Below are 25306 nucleotides of genomic sequence, written 5' to 3' on the forward strand. Positions count from 1 at the left end.
GCTAGGAAAGTACTTTGCTTGACATGTAAAGGCAGCCTACTCCAGAAAACGGAATATGCTGGATTAAGGTATCCATCATGCCATCAAGTGTTTTGAAGTGATAGTACAGGTTTAAAAAAATCTCAGAGTGGATGTTTGCTTTACCATCTATTTGAGTATCAGAATAAGATCTAACCTCCACAAAGTCTGTCAGCCATAGTTACTTGATATCAGATTTCACCTTCGAGAAATATACCATAAACATGAGGGGACACGGGACAAAGTCCTGTGGCACACTACTAGGGAAATTTTAGGTCTATAACAAATATTCTCAGTCTTAATGATATGGTTTTCTACTATGCAAAGCACTACACATTAAAGTTGAAATGGGAGAGCTTGTCAATAGTTCCAACAGGTCAAAGGTTTTACCAAGATTCAGACAGACAGCAAGGATTATATTCCTAACCAGGACTTCAGTAACCCTTCTGAAGAACTTAACTAAACTGACAAGGCATGATTTGCCTTTTCAGGGCTGAACTGGTACGTATCCAAAGATACAGGATCAACTATAGTGTTTATTAGTTCAGCTATAATACAGTCAATATCTTTCTAAATGATAGCAAGTCTAATAGGTCTGTAATTCCATTGGTCAGTACAGACACCATCTTTATACAAGGGCACCATAACACAGTCTCCGTTCTGTGGGAATGTAAATCAGAAGAGACGTCAAGACCCACAGAATTGTTATTTGTTTAAATTCTGGAAAGTAATAAAACAGCTTGGTCCAAAGCTATTTTGGGAGGAGTGTATGGGGGGGGGGGGTGAAGCTGGAAAAGTACATGTCCAAAAGAAAATTAGATTTGTCCTTGAGGATCATTGAAGAAGGCACCATTAGAAATATGCTCTATACAGAGCTAGTGGCTACCTCTAAAGTTGGTGAATATAGCTAAAGAAATGTATTAGTTTTAAAACTTGCCATTATGCTTACATCAAACTGGTATAAAATGTCTAGATACATCAATCCAAGAGGGAGCAAAATTCACAGCAGCAGCCTCGAGTACAAGGCTTTCTAACATTTGTGATAACATTCAAGGATTGCCTCAAAATCCAGCAAGCTTGAGTAATTAGGAGCTGCAAAGCAGGTTTTCAGGGAAAGGGTGAAAGCAAGATGGCCAGATTTGACAAGGAATGGGGTAACAAGCAAGGTGATGCAACTGTGTGCATGTGTGGGGGGGGGGGGTGTTCATGAAGACAAATACATAAAGGCGATACAACTAGAAAGCCAATGAGCCAGACACATAGCTTCTGCCAAAGGATAAGCGGTAGCTTTTCTGGAAGTCTTCGTTCTGTCCACACAGTACCAAAGTTGTTTGTGAATTCCCATATAATGCAACAAAAACTCTCCCTTAGAATATCTCTACAAAATCTGAAATTCAGACATTCCGGTTAGACTCTCTAGCAACATTTGATAAAAAAAAAAAACTGATCCTCAAACCTCTTTCATGGAAAAAGATGGACAGTGGGTTGACACACAAGGCCTGTACCTCAGATCCTTTTGGTTGAAGTTAATGCTACTAAGAAAACAGTCTTCCGTATCAAAAAATATAGCTGCTGTAAGTTCAAACACAGGAAGACTGAGTTTGTCCAGAAAGAGTACAAATCCCACGTTCAGACAGACAGGTTCCCCAACAGGAACATGCAAGAAAAAGCACCCTCTATGAAAGGGTTACATATTTAAGGGAGGTTAAAAACAAAAAAAAAAAAAAAAAAAAATTAAATACGAATCCTGCCCTGCATAAAAAGTTGGACGTGGTAGAAAAATGCACCTTAACAGGCAGATACTAGGCTTTAATCAACAACTTCTGACAATCTTTAAGAACCACATGAAAGCCTTTTCAATTTGTCTTACTACATCTTCTAGTTAAAAGGGTTTCTGAAAAACAGATTACCCACTTCTTAGCACAGGATCAAGTTTTTCTGAGCAATCACTGAAAGTGAAGCAGCCATGAGGTTATTAAAAAATTTGGCCCTGAAGTCTGACCCCGTGGATAAATGTCAGGAAGGGATTAAGAATGAAGTTACACCTCCCACCAACTCTAGTCCTAAATGAAAGCACACCTGTTCTGTCCATCAGTTAGGGCTATGAAGAAAAAAAAAAAAGTTAAAACACTAATTGCTGGTCAGAGAACCAAACAGAACTGCACTCACAGCAGATCTGTAGACAAAAGACCCAGCAACTTTACAAGAGTCGGCACAACTGAGGAAATGTGTGGTATTCAAAAAATGGTGAGCTGAGATTGCTCCCATCCACACAATCACAACTTCCTGACACGAGTTTGGTACTTGCACTGCCCATTTTGCCAGCATAAACAAATAGACAGCCTTACTGGTGTAGATGAAGGAAGTCCTGTAAGACATGGATGGTGAGCAGGAGGACTCGCCAGAACGTCGATGGCTGCAAAGCCACATGAAATGTTCATGCATCCTACAGGAGGTACTTCTGCAAGAGTATGTAGGAACAAGTATGCGTGGTCTTGAGGAAGACTGTCCAGTTACTGTTACAGGAACTGCAGCAAAAGAGGCTATAAAAAAAGACATGGCTGCTATGAGACTCAAGCAAAAATCTGATGGTACTGTATTATCTCAAATCAAGGAACGGACGGATTAATTTCTTGACAAAGCATCCAGAATTCAGTATGTTCAGGTAATTATGATGGCTTCTATCAAAAGAAGGTCTCCTGTGGGCCTGAGCTGAGACTACTAGATTAATGGCAATTCCACATCCAGGGAAGCAATCAGAGAAGATACCTGTGAGTGCAGAATGAGGCCGACCTTCACAGGAGATGCTAACAGATAAGAAAATGTTTGATGCCTGCAAGCAGAAATAACTCACTGATAATACATTTGGCAAACACCAGAGAGACAAACTGAAACCAAATGGCAAGGACCGAACAGGACAGTGACTTGTCCTTATTTTGAAGTGGTAGAACCCCCTTCATGCCTTGATCATTCTAAAGTTTAAAAATATCTTTTCCTAATAGATGATGAATTGCAAGGTGATCATGCAGAACTGTCTTTGGTATAAGGAGAGATCTAGTACAGGGTTAAACTGCATCTTTTTGAACTTAAAAACGAATCTAGAACAAAATTCCTGTCTTACTGGCCTGGAAATCTGGAATTGCTTACACGTCATCCCGTCTTGTACTGTCTAGCATGGCACACCTCATTAAGTATAGATGAGCTCTTCCCATTCCACACAGCCCTAAATGCTTATCTGTTTTTCGTGATTTCCTTTGTATGCCTCATTCTTAACATCTTGCACCATTGAGACAGGTGGAGGGAGAATGTCCTGCAAACCACCTCCAAAAAGACTGTCAAGAACAATAAGACACCACTAGCAATGGTGCGCCTTTCTATTCATCGTCCCTCTACATGCCCACCCCACCCACCCACTTCTGTCATTTCCTCATGGTATAATTTCCTGCAACTATTCTCACTTGCCTCTTATAATGTCTTCGTACCTCTCTACATGATTATATGCCGCTTTCCTTGTAACGCAAGCCATCACAGACATTATGGCTGCATCTTAGCCATAAACCTCTGCTAAGCATAATGTCATTTTCCATCCATACTTTGATTTTGTAAACTACTTCGTGAACAAACTGTTGTAGCATATTTTTTGCATCTATGAATATGCATGTTTTGTAGCATATCTTTGTATCTGTAAATATGATTTGTTCATTTCTTATGCGAGCCTATTCAATCAGGAGTGCATGCAAATGGTCCACTGACATTGGTAGACTACCTTATAAAACAAAACAAAAATAAAACAAAGCTGTAATATGAGAAGTCTAGAAAAGCAGATATCTGGGATGTTCACACCACACAGAGGTATGGGATATGTGGCGTTTGTGTGTGTGTGCACATGCATGCCCACGAGAGAAACTGGGCAGGTCTGAGCACTAACACAGTACTCAGTACTCAGTTTACGGAGATTCAGAAATATGCAAATTAGCCAGTAATCTTTTTCCTCATTGTAGAAAATGAATCAAGGAATGAGCTAGGACAGCATTGTGGAAACTGGGACTTTTTTTTTTTTTTTTACTGTGGCCCTTAATCACACTGCTAGGGTTCTTTCTGAATAATCAGGAGTGTTTTTTTTTTTTTATATATATAAATATAGACAAGACAAAATTCAGCCCACCAACCTAACAGCAGCATCCGGAAACCAAATTCTGCTGAAATGCTTCTAACCAGTTGACCAAACGAGTTTCTACAAGCTAAAGTGAAAGGCTCAGAACTTGCCAAAAGCAAGATCTAATCTTAATCTTAGTCATATACCTTCCCAATGACACTACATTTTCAAACAACTTGTATAAAAATTCAGTTTTACAAACTTGACATTTCAGTCTATTAAGAGCCAACTTTCTAAAGTTTTATATGCAATAGGATATCAGTCACAACTCTGATCATTCTATACATAACTGGACTGAATAAGTCAAACGGGCATGGGAGTAAGCAGAAACAAGCTTGCAATATTTTATGGTTAATTTACATTTGGTATTATTACTGATAATGTGACAATTAAGATGGCATTAAAATTTGGATGCACCATTCTTGATGACAGTCATTATGGAAGACATCTTAGCTGGGTTTTATGAATGCCTTCACATCACATTAAGAGATAGTCTATGTGATGCACAGCAATGAGCAAGTGGTCTGCGATTCACTAAACAGTAGCACACATTGATGCTAACTGCAAATCAAATATCAGTGACTAAATATGCTAAAGAATGAATAAAGATCTGAAGTACATGCTGATAAAGTAAATAATCATGGAGGAGAGATTCAGAAATATATAAAATTAGCACCTACATGTTGTGCTCACTTTAGCTCTGAATTCCAAGACATGCTAGAATACAGCCACTAGGAAACTTTATAATGGCTGCAGCAACTCATAGCATTTTTAATCTGTATGCGCAACAAGCTTTAACAGGAAGGCCCTGCTGCTGCTGGGACTAGACTGTCTAGAAAGCATTTAGTGTTCACAGGTTTCTTTTTCTTTGATGTCAGGATATTAGTATGCAATACCTTGCCTCATCTAAACTACATTTGCAAAACAGAAAATGAATGCCTGGGTTCACTGTTCCTTTTTTTTTTTGGGGGGGGGGGGGAGACAGGTTCATTTTACAAAGGATAAATCCATTCATCACATACTAGGGCATTAAATTAACTTTTCTGCACTTAAAAGTGAAAGGTTTTTTTATGGAAGCTGGGGCTGCTCCAACATATAAAAAACCCTCCATATTCAGTAATGATAATGAACTTTAATGTTGTTTAATGTTACAAGTAAGAATAAGAAATAAAGTTGTCCAATTTTTATGCAGAAATAATCCTATTCAATGCATACAGATCTAACAGCAGAAACACAAGACTACTCATACTAGGGGACATTCATTAACATAGGCCTATTGACCACTGCTGAAAGACGAGAGACTGCATCAAGAGCGTTTATTTGCCATCAACTTTTTAAATCACTGCCTGTAGAATCAGAATTGAAGCTGTCCATTAATGCTTCTAAACAGACCAGTATGTAAATCTTTGACCTGCTATCCCTCTCCTTTCACAAAGTCTAACCACCATGCCTTTCTGGATTATATAGTGGCCATTTTGTTCTTTAAATCAGATGCTGAAATTCTGGGTGATCTTAATTACCCAAACAGAATGGGCATGAACTAAGACTAAAATAAGTCAAGAGAGATATTCTTGAAGTGTCTGACCACATTCTACATGCATGCCAACATCTGGTAGTTTTGTACTGCAATGCATTTCCAGCTATGCTATTTTTGATATTTTGGCCTTATTAAAATACTTCATAAACTTCATTAAAAGTACATCCCATAACTTACTGGATTCCTAAAGACATCAGGGAAAAGCTTAATGTGGGATGAATCCACACACTTCAATGGAACCACCCCATGCAATGTGCAGACATGTCTATCGCTACATTTTCATGTTAAACCGGTCCTGACATTATGAGTCATGAATGCCAACTGGCATATATGTAGGTAAAAATGTACAAGTATAAAGGTTGAAGTAAAAGAGCAGGACAGCAAAAGGAAAAAGAGGGGAAGAAAACGCATCACAAGCTTATGGGTTCCAAATGAGTTCAAGTGCCTTTGCAGCGAGACATTTCCCTGTATTACATCTGGTTAGGGACACATGGCTGAAGTGAAGTGTGATACAGCACGCAGGAAATCCTGCATGCTGCTGTACATTTATGCTCCACTATGTAATTTAGGTAATGTTCTCTAGACACTGAAGGGGGTAGCAGTTCACATATACCAATTATAAAGGCACTGCCCGTTGCACACTGTATTTTTACTGCCACTGACATGCACACTAGCCAGCCTGCTGCTGATGCCTGCCACACTGTCTGCTATCTCATGTTGCCTTGGGGACCATGGATATTTTCCTTCTGTGCATTTAGTTACTGAAGTTGTAGGTATGGCATCGCATTCTTCTGTTTGTCCACAGGGAACTTGCAACAGTCATATTTCTCTGCAGTTGAAAGTCACTTCAGCCATTTGCCCTCAACCAAATGCAACACAAGGAATATCTCACTGCATAGTCACCTGAACTTGTCCCATACATAACAGTTCAAAAGTTAAGCATTAAATCTTTATAGGTTGGTACTAGGCTATCGGCCCTAGGGCCTATAAAAGCCTAGCCATAACAATTCCCTGGATTCCTGGTGGAAATGGTAGCTTTGAGAGTCATCCATTTAAAAAACAAGATGCTGTTAAATCAAACCCAGTTAGCATTAGAACAGAGACAAATGCACTAAGAAACCTCGTTTACATAAGCTGCAGGTCATTCAACAAACTGGTTTCTTAATTTAATGCATTTCAAGTGCATCTTGAGTTAGTTATTTTTAATACATGTAAGGTTAACATGTTAAACAATTAACAGCAATTTTATTAAACAGTTTGAGTTACAACTGTGGCACCTGATCTAACTTTTATGACTCGGGTATATTAACTATGGACTGTATCATACAGGAAAGTATAAGTGTGTGTGTGTGTGTGTGTGTGTGTGTGTCTTAAGACCAGAATCATTGCTTATAATAAAAAAAAGAAAAAATTAAGTCAACAATAAAAAGCTGAAGACTTAGGATATCGACCTTTACTGCAGTACTATTATCATTTTTTTCCGCACCTATTTCACAGCCAGCACAAGCAGGTAACGGCATCGGATGTCCCTTGTCATACTCCGAGTGACATTGAGGCACTGCTACAGCCTTTTGGCCACTTTGGGGCCTACAGCTTTACATCCTTGGTCTCAAACGGAAAACAGAGTGCTCGTCCGTCACCCTTCCACCCAGTGACAGGAATGCTGACAGCTCATTCAACAGCTCTACGCAGAACTTGTATCACCAGTAGGGTTACCACCTGTCCCACTTTGTGAGGGACAGCCCCTCTTTGGGCAGTTGTGTCCTGCAAAAAATGTGAAAAAATGGCAAATGTCCTGAGATTTTAGGACTAAATTATTTTCTATATTTTATGTAATAGTTGCATAAAACAGTTATTCTGTATCTGAAACACCTAAATGTTATAAGAAACAGAATAAGGAACTAAAATGCTACAAGAATAAACTTTTATTCAGGCAAAAAAACTGAAGTTCTGTCCTTTGTACTGGCCGTGGGTATGTTTTGCCCTGCAAAATCTGATGTTTGTAGCACAAATGTCCCACTTTGGGCATTTGGAAAGGTGGCAACCCTAATCACCAGCAATGTACAGACAGCCAAAAAGATCTCCCAAAAAGCAGCCCAGCTATGATTACGTTTTACTTTAATCCAATTCAAATTTTACTTTATACATCATCCAAACTTGTCTTTGATTAAATTTCTGCTCATTCTGATGCCATATAACTTTTAACTTTAGTCAACTTAATTCACTTAAAGGTTCATAGACTGACAGGGGATTACTAGGTGTCTGGTCCAGGAGACCATTGAGGAACCTAGCCCAGTTTCACAATTTGTCCCAGACCACTACTGTCCGATTTTGCTCAGCCACACAACCGGAAAATAGAAGTCGAGGGAATCAAATCCTGGACTACAGGAAACAGTCCGTTAAACCAGCTCATAACCTTAGTCTCAGATTTAGCATGGATGATTAAGTGCAGACACAATCAATATATACAGCCCTATAAAGACAGATCTTACTCCTACTAATCTACACATTTGTTTTTACAAGTTTAATTTGTTGACTATGTGCGCATTAGTCCAAAGACCCTTTTCATGTGCAATCTGAACCTAGAAGGCACATATTAATCCACAACTATAGCCTATCTTTTCATTTCAGAGAAACCAATTTTCAGAAAGATTCACTAGTTCGGATTCGTAAAGGGCAGATCTTGCCTGTTGGACCTGGTTGACAGTCACCAAAGCCCTGGATGAGAGAAAATCAGTACATACAGCTTACCTTGACTTGGCCAAGGCCTTTGGCACAATCCCCCACACTCGGGCATCATCGAAAAGCCAATGCAACTTGGCGTAAATCCCCATCTCATCAGGTGGGTGGCTAACTGGCTCACCAACAGGACCGACAAGGTCAAAATAGGTGCCATCACCTCTGACAGCAGACCTCTCACTAGTGGTGTTTCCTAGGGATATTTCCTGGGACCCCTACTGTTTAGCATCTATTTCTCAGAGGCCCAGGCAAAGATAAAGGCATGTGGCTGACCAAGTATGTGGACGACTAAGTTGGGTGCCGTCATAGACTTGCCAAATGATGTTAACATTCTGCAAGAGGGTCTCATAGCAGCTAATGACTGGTACCAAAGTTCTGGCCTCCCATCCAAATGCAAACAAATATATACCATTTGGCGAAAACACGACCCCTACTGATTACACATAAATGGCAACCCCCTAAGCACAGAACCTGTGGTGAGTGAACTGGGCACTCTGGTTGATAACCTCACATTCGACCATCATGTAGTGGCAGTGGTCAGAAAAGCCTTTTACTTGGTTCATCGCACAAGTAAAGGGATTGAATCCAGTAAAAAAGGAGGTTATTACCCCTCTATACTCATAATTGAGTACAATGCCACATTTGGGATATACCTCTCCAACCATCTGCACCAACTAGAAAGGCCACTGAAATACCTCACAAAGAGAATCCATGGCCTCCAACAGCTGTCCTATGCTGACAGGCTCAATTCACTATCACTCTACTCTGTATCATACAGAATTCTCAGGGGTGATCTGTCTCTCGCCTACAAGGTGATCTCGGACCCTGCCCTACTGGAGATGCTCCATATCCTAAAGTCTAACTCCTCATGCACTACCTGCTCAGAAGGCCTGAATCTATTATTCAATATCAACAAAACCTGCTGGAGAGACAGATTGGTCTCCCAGAGGCTGCCCAGTCTCTGGAATAGACTACCCATACACAATTTGTCCCAGGGGTTCCACCAGTGTCCCTCACTGACAGGGGCGATAGATGTTGACTGATGATTCTTTTAGGGGATACTCTTGGAAGGGCCACAGGGCCATTAACCTAGTAACCTCCTAGGAGAAAGGGCTTTCCAAGATGGCCACATGCTGATCAACAGGTTAATTTCCACTCGCCCAGTCTGGGAAAGAAACGAAGATAAGGACCACCAATTCTGACCGATTTAGTAAAATTCGGTTATTGGCTAGTAGTACATTGTCAGGTTGTCAACAAGGAAGAAACTAAGAGCCTGAAAGAAATCAACTAGAAAAAGTGGAGAGGAAACACTAACTGGGAAGAATCCTCCAGCTGTTCAGCAAAAACTAGTTTAAGCTCCAAGAGATGGCTTCAAATAACTTACAGGGAAAAGTCAAATGTGCTCAGAGCTGATTAAAATAAAATGAAACATTCAAACACTGAAAAAGTATATCAACTCAATTAACTAAAGGCTGAAAAAATGGAAGAAGCTTTAATCAGCTATTCAAATGGACTGAAAAAAAAAAAACAGATGTCGAAATGATGATGGCTGAATATGGGACTACTCAAGAGAAGCCATGTCAAAAAATGGTAGACAGAGGACACAAAGAAAACCTGAGATTTTCTGCTCTACCAGAGAAACTGGAAGGAACAGACTATTAATTTTATGAAAACACAAGTAAATGGAGTGGTATTCCACAGTAGGATTTGTTAACTGAAAGGGCAAATCATGTATATGCCCCAGACCTGGCCATGAGAAAGCAGCGAAGACCTGTATTAGTAAAGATGCAATCATTCCAGCAGAAAACGTTGATCCCGACAAAACTATTGCAGAAGGGCAAAATAGAGTGTTTGCAGAAAATGTTTATTCTGCAAACACCAAGGCAGAAGAGAAGCACATCAGGAAATGTCATGAGACAGATGGGAGATTCAAGTTGCCATATCCACCTAACTTCAGAAAGGGGGAAACAAAGGTTTGTCCAACAAAAAGTAAACTATCAAAACAGAAAGGGTCTCTGATTTACATTTCTTTGATAATAAAGCTCATACAGAGACTTTACCAGTGAAACCTTTTCCAATGTTCCAAACGAAAATATTTGAAAGACCAGAAAAAAAAGCCTTGAATTGGAGTCAATGCACAGGAAATGATGATGAATAGGAAATTAATAAATGTGGGATTATAAAGCATTGATCACATTTGTAAAATACAGTTTTACAAGAAAGTGTCTAAAAATGGATTGTTGTTGACTTTGTAAACTTGTTGGGGGACGAATAGTGTAAAAAAAAAAAAAAAAAAAAGAAAAAAATAGTTTTCAGCGTTTGTATAAAACTTTGTAAGATATAAACTGCATGTTAAATACAATAATCACTGAAATTGCTTTATTATTTCTCTCTCAGTTTTAAGAAATGTAGGAATTACAATGTAAAAAATAAGAGAAAAGCATGTTTTAAGTTAATAGGAAGTAATCTTGGGCTGTTGGGATGGGTGTAAAAAAAGTGTACAGATTATGTGTAAAACTACATTTTTTTCTGTACTTTTGCACAGGTAAAGGTCAGGAATAAATCCCTTGATTTAATCTAATCTAATGACGTGTGTGTAAACAAGGAGATTTTAAAATGTAATGAATAGTTTTCTTTAGGCAAATAAATGTTCAGTGTCTCCAGCTGAAAGCAGGTGCACATTCTGTTCTTATGTTTCCATAGAAACAAGCTGACTAAATGGGAGGGCAATAAATCGTGAAGTCTGGACATTAACAGAAATGAAAAATTAAATGGTACAAGGGTAAGTAGAAAAGTAAATTAAGAAGGTATAAGGGTATGCAACTTAGTTAAAAAAATAAAACTGATATTATTGGAAGTGAATAAAGCTTTTTGGTAACTAAATACTTTAATGCACTTACTAGAGCAGAGCAGAGCATATTTTAGCTTTATTTAAGATAGCCAGTGTACTTTTTCTTAAGCTAAAAGTTAATGTTTTCTGAAAGCATACAAGTAGTTGTTTTTTATTCGCAGGAGGTGGAAATAAGACAAGAACAAACACCAATTTCTGTATGTAGAAACACAGGCTGCAACATGGGACTTAGCATGGATAACCTTAAATTTTAGGTTGACTAATGTCTACAAGTACAGCTATCAATTTGGAGGAGCTGTTCCTATCAGGAGGGTTAAACATTATTTGAAGAATATGTACATTGTTTTTTGCGCGTTTTAAATCAATAGATTATGGGGCGTTTTTTTTTCCTTTGAGGGTTTTCATTAAACAAAAAGCTTTGCAAGACGTGACATAGGTCAAATGGAGAGGACAATAAACTGCAAAATGATTATGACAAACATTAGTGGGTGTATGTAACACAGAAACTAGAAACAGACATTTAAAAAAGCTCTCACATACAGTAAATCAATTTGCTTCTTAATCACTTTACTTGCAGTTGTACCATTTAATTTTGCATTTCTCTTAGTGTCCAGACCTCTTGATTTATTGCCTTCACATTTAGTCAGCTTGTTTCCATGGAAACATAACAGAATGTGCATCTGCCTTCAGCTGGAGATACTGAACATCTACTTAAATAAGTGGGAATAACATTCATAATGGCTACAGTAATCATATTTTAGAATGTGAATGGCATCACAGGTATAGACAAAAGTTAACAGTATTAAATTATATTTAAAAATGTTTAGTGCAAATAGCAATGCTACAGAAGACACTTGGAAAGCGAGCAGGTGAAACTGAAAAGAAAAATCTTCAGGATGGATACTCGGAGGAATATCAAGGACAAAAGGAAAAGGGGAGAACTTGCTGGAGGTGTTCTACTAGTGATAGAAGAGGAAAAAATAGTGATTTGTGGTAGTAAGGGGCTTATGGCAAAGGAGAAGGCTTATGCTGGCATGTATTTACATTCCACCTATAACTGCCATTACAGGGTTATGAAATTTTTGGGAGAAATAAATCAGCTTTTAACAGGGAATATTGCTTATAGGTGGGGACTGCAACAGCAAGGATGTATCTGAGGGACCTAGAATGAAAAAATACACAAAAAAAGGACATTAGACTTCGGAAGAAATTTATGAAACTATTTGGTATAGAAGATGTGAATTCAGTAGGTGGAACTCAGAATTTACATATTCCCCCAAGGTACAATAACTGGGCTAGACTAGACAAACAGTACTGCACACAAGAACATGTACATTTAATTGAAAACTTCAGCACACATCCAATAAATTTCAGATAATGCACCAACAGCAGCCAAGATAAAACAGGGTAATGAAGTAAAAGTGAGACACTGGCGCTTCCTCACCTACCTAAAAGGGAGGAATTTAAGAAATGGGTAGTGGAAATGTAGAGTTATTAGGAAACAAAAGTTTTAGAAGTTATAGCTAGTGAGGGAGATTTAAAAATATGGTAGAAATGAGAGAGATGACTAGGAAGCAACACGATTTACAGTTTTTGACAACTGTAAAAGCACAAAATATCTTGGCACAACTTCGGCAGCAGAAAAGGCTGCTGCCAAATTTAGGGAGCTTATAGCAAGGAAAATAAGCAGAGATCCTATTCAAGTATAAGATATTTTGGAAGTTATGAACATCTGCATAAAGCAGTAGAATGTAGAAAGCAACTCTTCCATAAATAATCGCCATTTGTGCTTTTTCTCAAGTATGCCAAGGTTAGAGGTAGATGAGGCTCAACAATTAACAGTTAAGATAGCAGAAGACAATATAAAAACTAAGACATGTAATTAATCTGCAGGAAAGCCTCCAGGAATAGATGATAGTCCTGTGGAAGTCTGGAGGGAAGAAAGTGATACAGCTCTACATGGTTTTAACAGCATTTTAAGAGAAAGGGAAGCACCAACATCCTTGAAGAAAGCTGTGGCTGCTGTAATACCGAAAGAGACCCATCAAACTCAGATTCATGCATACCCATTTCAATTTTAAACTATGACTATTATGGTCTGGGATAGCTAAAAGAATGGTAAATGTGTGGAAAGAAATAGAGATATGGATCAATTTGGTTTAGTAGAGAAGAGTCAAACATTTGACAACATTAACAGAACGAATGACCAGACGGAAGAAAATACCACTGCTGTTGGCTGGTCTTGATCATAGGATCACAGGAGGCTACAAGGCTAATGGCCCAGGGGCTCTTACAAGCCTAGCCAAGAGTTTATCCCCAAAAAAAGAACCCTCAGTCAGCACCTGTAACCGCCGTCAATGAGGGACAAAGGTGGAACTCCTGGGGCAAGTTCGCAGTTTTCCATCCACTCATCAAGGTTGTGCTTGAAGATCAGTGAGGTACGCCGATATGTATGGGAAGTCTATTGCAGAGACAGGGCAGCCTATGGAAGATAAACTTCTCTCCAGCAGGTTTTGTTGATGTTGCATATTAGATTTAGGCCCATCGAGTGGGTAATGCTAGAGAAGTTAGACTATGAATATGGAGCATCTCTAGTAGGGGGGGTCCAATATTGCCTTGTAGGTGAGACACAGATCACCTCTGCACAATCTGTATGATACAGAGTAGAGTGACAGTGATTTGAGCCGGTCTGCATAGGACAGATGTTGGAGGCTATGGATTCTCTTGGTGAGGTATTTCTGTGACCTTTCCAGCTGATGCAGGTGTTTGAAGAGGTACATACCAAAAGGGGCATTATACTCAATTATAGGCCTAATGAGGGAGGAGTACAGACCTTTTTTCTGGATGCAATCCCTTTACTAGAGACGAAGTAAAAGGCTTTTCTGACCACTACCGCCATGATAGTGAATTGTGAGATTGTTGTCAACCTGAGTACCCAGGTCTCTCACCACAGGTTGTGTGCTTAAAGGGCTGCCGTTGATGTGGTAATCAGCAGGGGCCGTGTTTTTGCCGAATGGTATGATAATACTTTGTTTGCGTTTCACTTAAGGCCATGACTTTGGCACCAGTTATTTGTAGCTGTGAGACCCTCCTGCAGTATGTTACCATCATTTGGGGGAGTCAAAGACAGCACCCAACTTACAGTCATCCACAAACCTGGTCAGCCACAGGCCCTTTGCCTAGATCTCTGTGAAGTAGATGCCAAACAGTAGGGGCCCCAGGACACATCCCTGGGGAATACTACTAATGACAGGTCTGCTGTCCGAGGTGGTGGCGGCACCTATTTTAACAATCCTGCCAGTGAGCCCGTTGGCCACCCACCTGACAAGATAGAGATTTACACCAAGTTGCGTTAGCATTTCGATGATGTCCGGAGTGGGTGATTGTGCCAAAGGCCTTGACCAAGTCAAGGTAAGCTGTGTGTATAGACTTTCCCTCATCCAGGTCCTTGGTGAGGGTCTCAAAGAAGTCACCCAGGTTCAATAGACAAGATCTGCCCCTGATGTATTCAAATTGAGTGGGGTCAACTGCTTGGAGACTGCCCGTGTCCTTATTTACGAGATTGATAATACATTCCATGGCTTTACAGATCAAACTTGTCAAGCTAATGAGGCAATAGTTTCCCACGTCAGTAGTGGCACCACTTCTGTACACTGGGATGACAACAGCAGTTCTCTACTCTGCTGGAATGAAGCCTCTAATCAGGCTGTGGTTGAATAGGGTGCACAACGGTGAAGTTAGTTCTTGCTGGTGACTGTGCAGAATACAGCCTGGGATACATTCAGGTCCCATGGAAGCTGTGTTCTTTGCCTTGCATAGGGCCTTTAATGCTTTAGAGATGTGATGTGTGGAACAAGTATCGGGGATGTCGAATGGGCCTTTGGGTGGCATGGGGGGGTGAAGTTAGCAGGTTGGCTGAGTCAACAGAATCAGTGCAGGAGAAACCATTAAGTACTAATTCGGAACACAGCTGGGCTTTGCCATGGAGGTTCCTGATGTAACTGAAGGAAGACACATGGTTTTCCTTTGTTTCGGAGGCTAGTTTTCAACTCATAATTGGCTTTGAAGGTTTTCACTAGTGATCTAATTGGTTTGTTCAGCCTGAGGAGGGAGTTCTTCCAATTTGGAATTTGTTCCTTTTTACCCTTGGACAACAGTTTCTTCCTTTTGTTGTAAAGCCTGTTGATAGGAGAATGTCCACCAGACAGGTTTGCATTTCCTTGAGGAGCAGGTTTTAGTTCTGTTGGGTATGTCTGAGTCCATGCAGTTGTACCAGTGCTTATATGTTGCACTGGTGTACTGTTCAGCATAGTTGTCTGCATCCTCTGAGGGTGGCGGTGGTGTGAAGCTACGGATACCTCCTTTAGAAGTTATAATCAGCTTTTGAGAAGTTTATTTAGACTTGTTACGGCTGGGGAGGGCTTGAGTGGGATAGAAATTTCAAATGAGACAGACTAATGATCTAATCTCCCCAGGAAGAACAATTGGTGCAGTGGTCGATCATGTCGGTGAGAACCAAGTTCAGAATGTCTCTCCCCTTGTGGGGGATAAGACGAGCTGGTCTAGTGCGTTAGAATTGATGAAGTCAAGGAATCGTTGGGCGAGTGCATTAGTGCAGGAATAGTTCATCCAGTCTATGGTGGGGTAGTTGAAGTCACCAAGGATCAGGGTGTTTTAGGGGGTACCTTGATGGAGTCAAGTAGGTCCAGGTAGGTGGAGTAGGTGCCCAGAGTCATGGAGGGGGATCTATAGCTGGCTATAACTTGGATGGGTGTCTTGCCAACTGTGAGCTGCACCTGGAGTAATTTCAGTGTGTCATGCTGACAAGCCAGCCCAGAGGTGTGCCTATCCTTAACGAAAATAGAGATTCCCACCACCCACCCAGTCTTTCTGACCTCATTTTGGGGTCAGAAAGTGCAGAATGAGGTATAGCCTGGTAAGGCAGTGATGCTCTCCATAGCACTGAACGAAATGCCCATGACTGCACAGACATCCGCATCTTCCAGTTTGAGGACAGCCTCCAGCGAGTGCATTTTCAGGTTAAGGCTCCTAGCATTAAAGCAGCATAACCTTCAATTTGTTTTTTTGACAGATCTTTTATGCTGGAAGATTTGTCTTTGGGACATGGCCTAAAAAAATGGCACAATGGCAGAGGCAAGAGCCTTGTCCAAGATCTGGAACCCCATGGGTGACAGATTGAGGACATCTATGGCAAAGCATCCAGGCCTCTTGGCCGTGTCATCCCAGACAGACAAATACCGGATCCCCTTGGAAAGACATCAGAAACTAAGCCAATTGTTGAAGTCAATTATTTTTTGTTAGTACTGTGTTATTCTCGGTGAAGGTAGGATGCTGCTTAGGGCTAGGGTCATACCTGCCTGGGACATTCTCTGAGAGCTCAATCATGTTTCCCTTCATATAATCCAGGGAGTTACGTCTCAAGTCATTCACACCAACATGGACAATGATAAAATCATACTTTTAACTGCTGTGGAGAGACGTGTGCTTGTGTGATGTGGTGGATTCTGGCACCTGACAGACAGCTGACCATGACCTTCTCCTTGTTGAGCCTGGTGAGGGGTACATCAGTCTCTATCAAATTGTCAAGGACTAGTATGTTTGGTTTATTGTTATGCCTAATGGGCTGGGTTTGTGAGACACTGGTGTGTTGTCTACTGTGTATGATGTGATTGGTACTGTGCATGGAATGTCTTGAGTGTGTTTTGGGCGTCTCTACTGTTTAGGTAGTTTTTTTTTTTTTTTTTTTTATTAATCAAGGACCCCCGCATAGGTGGGTGTGTGTGTTGTGTTTGGCTCTGTGATGTGGGTGGTGTGGCGTTTTTGCTGACAATCTCCTCTGTCAAGAGTACTGACTGCGGCGTGAAAAAGCATGTATTCCAGTTTACTGATGTAGGTGCATTTCTCGCAAGTAGAAGAGTTATATGTTAGGAGAAGAGGAGTGTCTGTGAACATGAGGCAGTTGCTACGCTGTCTCAATATGCCCATGTCGACCAGGTTGGCAGGAGAAATTGATGGGAATTGTCCAGACAGTGTTCTGAACACTTTGCAGACTTATGGAGAGCAGTATTTGTGGACAAACCCTTATCACGAGTGTAGGCCACAAAAACCCCAAATGTAAAATAACTGACCTGAAGCACAAGCGATAAAACCAAAAGTGAGATGCTTAGAACAGCAAACAAATGTAATCAGGCTACTAACAAGCAGTAATAAATACAGAATAAAAGCACTTGACCACTTAAGAGCACACAGAACAGCAAAATAAGGTAAACTAGGTAGAACACAGTTACAATAAGAGCAGCTGAATAAAGTATATATACAGATTTTTTTTTGGTTAAACGGAGAGAGAGGAAACAGCAAGATTAGGAGACTGTAGGGTTTGTCCTTCCCAAATGCTCTCTCTGTACACAGTAGATGAAGCTGATGAGATGGGACTGGTAGGAGTGTCTAAAATCAAAGCAGCAAGGAGGTAGTCCTCCTCAAATTATCCAACTGTACCCAGCTGAGTCAGCAAATGGGAAGAGTCCAGGAGGAGTGTCCAAATACAAATTTACAGCAGGGGTGGGCAATTCCAAAACCACCAAGTTTAAGACTACACCACCACTAGGGAGGGAGAGTGGAGAAAGTGCAGAGAGAAGGACCACAATATTCAATGAAACAAAACCCAGTACAGTTATGTTATCACTGAAACAATGCAAGTGCAAAAAAAAAGTATACTTAAAAAAATCAGTTTGTACTGCATGTCCAGATGTTTGCAGATCAGTCACAGCCAGCCAAACAGTTCTGATGATGTGAAGAAAACATTCAGAGTTAGCTGGGATTTTATAAGTAGGACAATAAAAGTATTTGCATTGCCCGATACAAAACTAAGGTTAATGAGAAGGACAAATGAGGATTGGCGGAACAAATTAAAATGGCTGTTAAAAAATAATCAGTTAGTAGGACATGTAAAATATTGCACAATAACTACAGGAATTAGAGATTAGAAACCATGGGAGAACATATATATGGCTTGCAAATATGCAATAAAATCTAAAATATTTTGTATCTTTGCTTGGAAGTGTTCACATAGGTATTTTTACACTCCAAGCAGACAGCAACATTTTTTTCTTAGAGTAGATGGCAAATGTTGGAGGTGTGATGTGGAAAAAAAAAAAGTAACTGGGAACATATGTTTTGAGTTGGCAGACTGTAAAAATCCCCTACAGAGTACTCCGAAATACTGGGTGAGCAAATGGGAGTAATTAAGGTAAATCATTTTGTTTAGAGCTGGGACACGAGATCTGAATTGACTAGACAAAGTAAGGCCTTGCTAAGTTTAATTCTGATGGTTGCCAAAAATGCAATCACTAGAAAATGGAAATCAATGTCTAAACCAACTATTCTTGAAGTAGTGAATATTGTAACAAAGATAGAACTGAAATGGGATCATTAGAAAATGTAAGAGCAAATTACATAGAAAAAGCATTGAGAAGGCAAGAACTGAGCAATTTATGTAATGTTGGATTTACACCAATTGTATAAAAGAATGTATGCGATACAAAATGTTTGTAATTGTGAACACAGTAACATGGTTTGTTTTCTTTTATATAAACTGCATGTTTGCGTACGCTTAAGTGACAATTCAATAAAAGGTGCCAATTTAAAAAAAAAGTCTCCCAGGAGAAAAATAATCCGCAAGGGAAAAGTGAAAAGCAGCTCTTTTCAACAGCATCACCCCTATACATTACCTACCTCTACCCATTATAAAAATTATCTACAAGGATGCAATGTGGGGGGGGGGGGAGCTTTGTCAGGTTACCAGCATGTTTGCCACAGATCACACTATTCATATTCTACATGTCAATCATTCCATGTAGGTATCCAAACAGGAGATATGTAAAATGCACAATTAGTAATAAAACAGGATATGTTTTGCAAAAGTTGGTTATGTTCTGCTCTTTGCCTGCAAATACATGAAAGCAAAACTTTTATAACATACAGCACATGTTGACTGCCCAAAATATTATCAGCATATTAACCATTATCTCCCAGATTTGTGTTACCATTCTTGCTCACTATTTCTATTCTATGAATTGGACAGCAAGTTTATTCATGTGGCAAATATTTTTGCACTTGCCAGGTGGTTCTCTCTTCCCCATGATTTCTGGCACATTGAGCTACTACAAGTAAAAGAGGCTGCGGCAACTAAGTGCTTCACATGGGGGAGAGAGCACTTTTACTATTGAGCACGTATTCCATGGGGGAGGTGTGTAATCGATCAGTTATTATCAACCAGCAAACCTTACAGAAGGTTGATACTTCTATCTCAGGGGAAACAAAGCTGGTATTTTGCTGAAGAAATCTAAAATAAATTCCTAAAACCGATTTTCTAAAAGTTCTACATTAACTAAAGAAATAATTACAAACAAAATGGAAGATGCTACACTTAAGAAAGCCTCACAAGAAGTTTAATGTTTTCTTTTTTTAAAAAAAAAAAAATCACTAACAGGAGTACTTTGTCAGGAATGCAATATTCTGAAAATATCATACAAAAAAGTTCACAAAGCTGCATTTCCTACAGTTTTCATGCCAAATCATAACAAGATAATTGTACCATTACTAAAACTGCAGCAACAGTGTCTCCCAATAAGGGGTTCCAAATACCTTTAGATATAGCCAGGATATTCTTAGTCCAGTCCAGTCTACCTCAAAGACAAATGCCCCTGTTTGCAGGCTAGATTTGATTACACTCCCAGAAGGCAAGCTGGATGGTTGGGCAGATGTTACAGCCTTTGAGGAGGAAAGACTCCATCCAACTACGGATTTGTGCTTCTCCTGGTAGAAACCATTGGACAAGTTGAATCTTCACATTCAAGAGAATCCAGCAAGCAGCATGCATGCACATAATGAGCGCACACACACACACACACACACACACACACACACACACACACACACACACACACACACACACAAAATGTATTCTAGCTCCCAAGGCACAAGGATCATAACAGGCAACCCCTCTTAATATTCTCTGACAAATAATTCCTCCTTCATCCTGCCATCAATGACTTAGAGTGACAACCAGGGTTAAGACAAACTATGATAACTTGGGGGGGGGGGGGGCAATACAACAAGGGAAGACGGGAAACTGAATACCAAGCAAAACAAAACAAGCATCCTCATTTTGCTAGATCCCAAGACACTTCTCCTTGCTACTACCTTACAAAATACACCAAAATTCTCCATAACTTCAGTTTATCAGTGCCTGAAACAGTAAACAATTCTCAAAATGTACTGCCAAAAACTTTTCCAGGACCCAGTTCAGCACCTTTGTTTTAAATTCTTAATAGCATATTTCACATCCTCTACTGAACTTTTAAATTTACTTGTTTTATAGAAATTCTTAAAAAATGCATTTATCCTGTAGATCTGAGCACAAAGTAAAATATTAGGATGACACATTAACAGTCCTCATCTCCCAGAGTTGGTAGTAGCGCAAGTAGATGCAAAAGATTCCATGGCACATATTGAAAAGAGTAGGGGAAGTTCTCAGATGTCTATCACCTACTTTGTATGACTATAACCTCCTGAACAGAGGCCATTGGGCTACTGGAACCGGACAGCAAAGTATACAGAAATAATTTTCCTGCGATTTTCATCCCCCTACTTATGTGGCCAGCATCTAAGCCCAAGAGCCTCTTCTTATCTACCCTGCCCATCTATACAGTTGACAAATTCAGGTTTACTTCTTGGGCCTCAAGAAAGAGGCAGAAGTTACTAAGCAGCAGATAACAGTAGTATACATGGCTATGAGAAAGGAAAATGAATGCACCCATTATGGCAACATTCTAGTAGGCAGAGGTGGTGTTCTCCCTTTTGATATTCATGCACACACTTTTCAACAATGTGACTGAGCAGCAGAGGTGGTCCTTAGCTCATGATTCACTACCTTCCCCTCTGCAAGAGCTGTGATTAGACATCCCATTTCCTTAGGTCCTCAGTTGATTTCAGTCCCTGGAGTGTTTTTTCTTAACACCTGTGCATTGGCATGAAAATAAAAATTATTTTAAAAGGACAAGCAACAGGATATTCACTTTCTCGCCAAGCCAAAAGCTCCTCCCAGACACACTGTTGCACTGGCCACCTGTAAACTTTAAAACCTATCAAAAACAGAAGACCATAGGAACAATACTAAAACTGTCAAAACAAAACAGAGCTATTGTTAAAAATCACTGCTACTCAGACTGCTAACAGTGACACTAGTAGCTGAAGAAAATTCTGTGGCTCAACTGCAAAATTTACTAGCTAGATTTTTTTTTTAGAATCATCATCATCATCACATGGAATAACAAATCACATTCTGTTGAACTGGACTACACTGCTACTTTACCACAGTAAATCTGCTGATCTACCTCCACTCCATTGTTCTGAGTGCATTATACATCCTAAAGCCCAATAAATGTAGACAATACCAAAATATAGAAAGTTACTTTTTAAAAGAGCACATAGCTGCCAAAACAGATGTAAAAACTACCTAGAAATAAAAGTAATTACTTAAAATTACAATTTTATAAAAAAAACTGCAATCCAAAACAAACTACTAAATAAATGATTAACACTAGCAACAAATGATCCAACTCCTTTTGTTAGGGATAAGAAAGGCACAAAACATTTCAAAGTATTAAAAATTAGAATGTCTAGTAAAAAAATTACTTGTGAAGCCACATAATCTTAATATATTTCACTTGCATATGGGGAGGAATGACATTTGTTTGCAAAAATCAGCTTAACAAATGAGGGCTGTTGAATATGCCTCACTCTATAATTAGCACACAAGGCAAGCAGAACATCTTCCTACTGCACAAATAGCCCTCAGCTGATGGAGGTGGAAGACTGTGTCAATCATAAAGGGATACACCCAGTGTCTAGTCCACAGTCCCTAAAAATCCAGATCCCCCATTCTGAAAATATACATTTAACTATCACAGGCTCTATAACAAAACACAAATCCATACCCTTTTTTTGTGACAGAACTCAAGAGCTAAGCGTTTTAGAAAAATAACTTCATAACCTGGAAAGAAAGTTCTCCACCCTTAAATGAATGGACTGAATGTGCAAACCACCTACACGTTTCTGGCAGAGCAAAAAAACAGAAATGGCAAGAAAATAAAACAGAAACCACAAACTGGCGTTAACAATCTTAAATACTATTACAATAAAACTGTCTTTTAGACACAGAATAAAACAATGCCAAATAAAACATCAAACAAGCTTGGATAACGTTACTCAAAGATCGCTTATAAACTATACAAAAGCAATAAAAACAAACAAATAAATAACAACACGTACACAAACATAAGCATACCAAACACCAAAAGTTCAAGTAAACCCGCTCAACATTACTCCAACCTCACGGAAAACAGTTCCGGCAAGATAACATTTCCATCCCACGCACGTACCTTTTACTCTAACGTGCTAACGTCATTTATGCGACTTGTAGTAAGTAAAAACGATTGGATAGTAGGTTTTCATGTGTCATATTTTTGTGGTGGGTATTTCTACTTACTTCTTTTTACCCTATGCTTGTATTTGAGCAGGTGTGGTGAATATTGGTTATTGGAAAATTGTATGATATGTGGCTGTAAGTTCCCCTACAGTGGTGAATAGCTGCTATTTTGGTGGGCTGTTGTTATTATGACTGTTGATTTGTTCTCACGATTCTCAACCATGTGTTCTTGTATTTTTCACTTGGTTGGATTTCATTCAAGTTCCGTTATCAGGAGATCTTTTGATCGATTTATCAGACATCTTTAAAGGTGCGAATCGTATCATTAACAAATGCTGTATCTCAAATACTCCATAACTCTCAGTTGTACATTTTTTGCCTCATATTTTTGGGCTGTTCCTCATAAAATTCGTGGTTTGCTGTTAATGCTGCATTATGGGTTGAATCACTTGAATGACTTACTTTTGAGTAGAATAGTACCTCTGTGTTTTCGCCAGAAGTGGGCGTGGTTTGTGATTGGCATGCCAACTGGTCGTGATTTACCCATTTCCACATTGTAGGGCGATCTCGGAGTTGGTATATTTAATTTGAAGGAGGGGGGGGGGCAAAAAAGTAAATGTATACTGTCATTTTTCATACAGCTGTTGAAGACATCAGCATGAATATGCATTCGTTCATAGCCGGTGCTAGCGAGCCCTGCGGTCGCTGGGGTCCCCAACCACACCAAGTTATCTTACCTTGAAATTTTGTAACATGTCTGTCAAACCAATAAACGCTAGTACATGAGTCTTGTATACTTAATAAACCAGGTGAGTAATAATGCTTATATATACCGCCTTTAAAATTCAGAAATATCTTTGCTTATATTAACAGCGTTTTATCAAGCAAGAGCCTTCACAATTCCATTAAATATTTTACCACTAACATAGTGCCCATGGCTTAGGTTAAACCCTGCTGGTGAGCATTCTCTGCACTAAAACTAACAACATAGCCAGCTTTAGGTATCTGCAAAACCTGTGGCTGCAAGGGGGCCCCCTTAATCATCCTTCATTGTGTGGGGCCCCACAAAAGCTTGTGCTGGTTGCAGAAAATGAGGAGAAAAGTGTAGTAATTTCATGATTATTGTGTTTAACTTGAACAGGGCTGTGATATGACCCAGTTAAGATAAAGCTGATAGTGAACATGAGTAAGGTAAGTACTAGAGAGATCAGCAGCCCAGTGTGACCAGTGTCGGTGCATACCTTGGATTTTAAGAAGAGCTAATACTTCTTATCTTCACGGATGGTTTTCTCTTTTAGGAAGTTTTATAAATACTTGCAGAATACCAGATACTGTAACTCTCAACTTCTTCACTAAAGAATTCAGCACAGTACCAGTAATAGCAGAGTAAATGCTCAAACTCAGGAACACATTTTAAATATTACTCCGATTCAATGAAAAAGATAATGGAATAACACCTTTTGTATTAATGTGTTTTTTTGGACATAAAGTGTAAAACTCTAATGTCTGGATTTATTGACTCCCAAATGATTTACAAGCAAATCAAATTTGTTACAATGGACAGAACAAAATTATGTGCAAAATCAGGGACAGTGACAAGTTTGCATTTCTCCTCAATGAGGTAAATAAAAGTGACCCTTTCCTGCTGCTCTTTGACGACTGCTTAACAGCAGTCACTGATCTGGTGTGCTGGTACCAGTGTTGCACAATGTATTGCTGAAATAAGTACAAAACTAGCATTGCTATGGCTTATGCTTGAGTCTCTGTCTGTGTATGTATGTGTATATGTGGCTATCTGCCCAAGGGCATTTATAAGCCTAGCCAGAATGTGTTGGCTTTCGCCTCCCTTTTAGACTAGATTCCTGATGTGTGTGTTTGTTTTTTTGTAAAAATGTTAGTGAGTTTTATCTGTGCACACACGCAATAATGTCAGGACATACATTATTTTTCTGAGTGTCAATAAAAACTGTAGCTGACAAGAAATTATATTTCAAAAGTAAGTCATAAAATGTATCTCAGAACATTCAGACACTTGGATCTTCTAAGACTCTGTGGGATCCCTACTCCCCAGACTGTATAAATGGATACAGAGGGCTCTCTTAATCATCCTTGACAGTGTGGGGGCCCCACAAACACTGTTCTTTGAGGAAAAATGAGGTGAAAAAATATATATTTTTTTCTGATTATGCTCTTTAACTTGCAGGGCTGTGATATGACCCTGTTAGGATAAAGCTGATAATGGCCTCTGCTCTCAACTGCACCCATTTTAAAACCAGCCTGTTCAGATGTGTGTGTACAGAAAGCTGATGTAAGTTATATGGGGGGGGAGGGTTCTGGTGTTATTCCTCACAGTCAAATCGCAGAGGTGTGCACATGAGGTCATTAAAGCTTGTGTCTGGGCTGAGGACAGTGTGGTCATTGTTTCTTTTACTTTTCTCACATACCTCAGAGGTGTACAAAGAAGATTACCACAGCTTGTGCAGGAACAACAAAGTA

At 39.5% G+C, this 25306-nt stretch overlaps 1 long non-coding RNA gene across 1 annotated transcript in view; it reads right to left on the bottom strand.

Moving 5' to 3' along the window:
• The window catches only part of LOC122801578, a 33260-nt gene extending 10491 nt beyond the window's left edge, over positions 1 to 22769 (bottom strand). Inside the window, exons 1-2 of the long non-coding RNA XR_006364761.1 lie at positions 22654 to 22769; positions 19966 to 20136 (exon numbers count right to left, since the gene is read on the bottom strand). This is a non-coding gene — a long non-coding RNA (uncharacterized LOC122801578). The remainder of the gene's footprint in view (positions 1 to 19965; positions 20137 to 22653) is intronic.
• Between the last annotated feature and the right edge of the window lie 2537 nt (positions 22770 to 25306).

This window comes from Protopterus annectens, chromosome 1.part0 (genome assembly GCF_019279795.1).
Source record: "Protopterus annectens isolate FY-2018-M chromosome 1.part0, PAN1.0, whole genome shotgun sequence".
Classification (NCBI taxonomy): Eukaryota; Metazoa; Chordata; order Ceratodontiformes; family Protopteridae; genus Protopterus; species Protopterus annectens.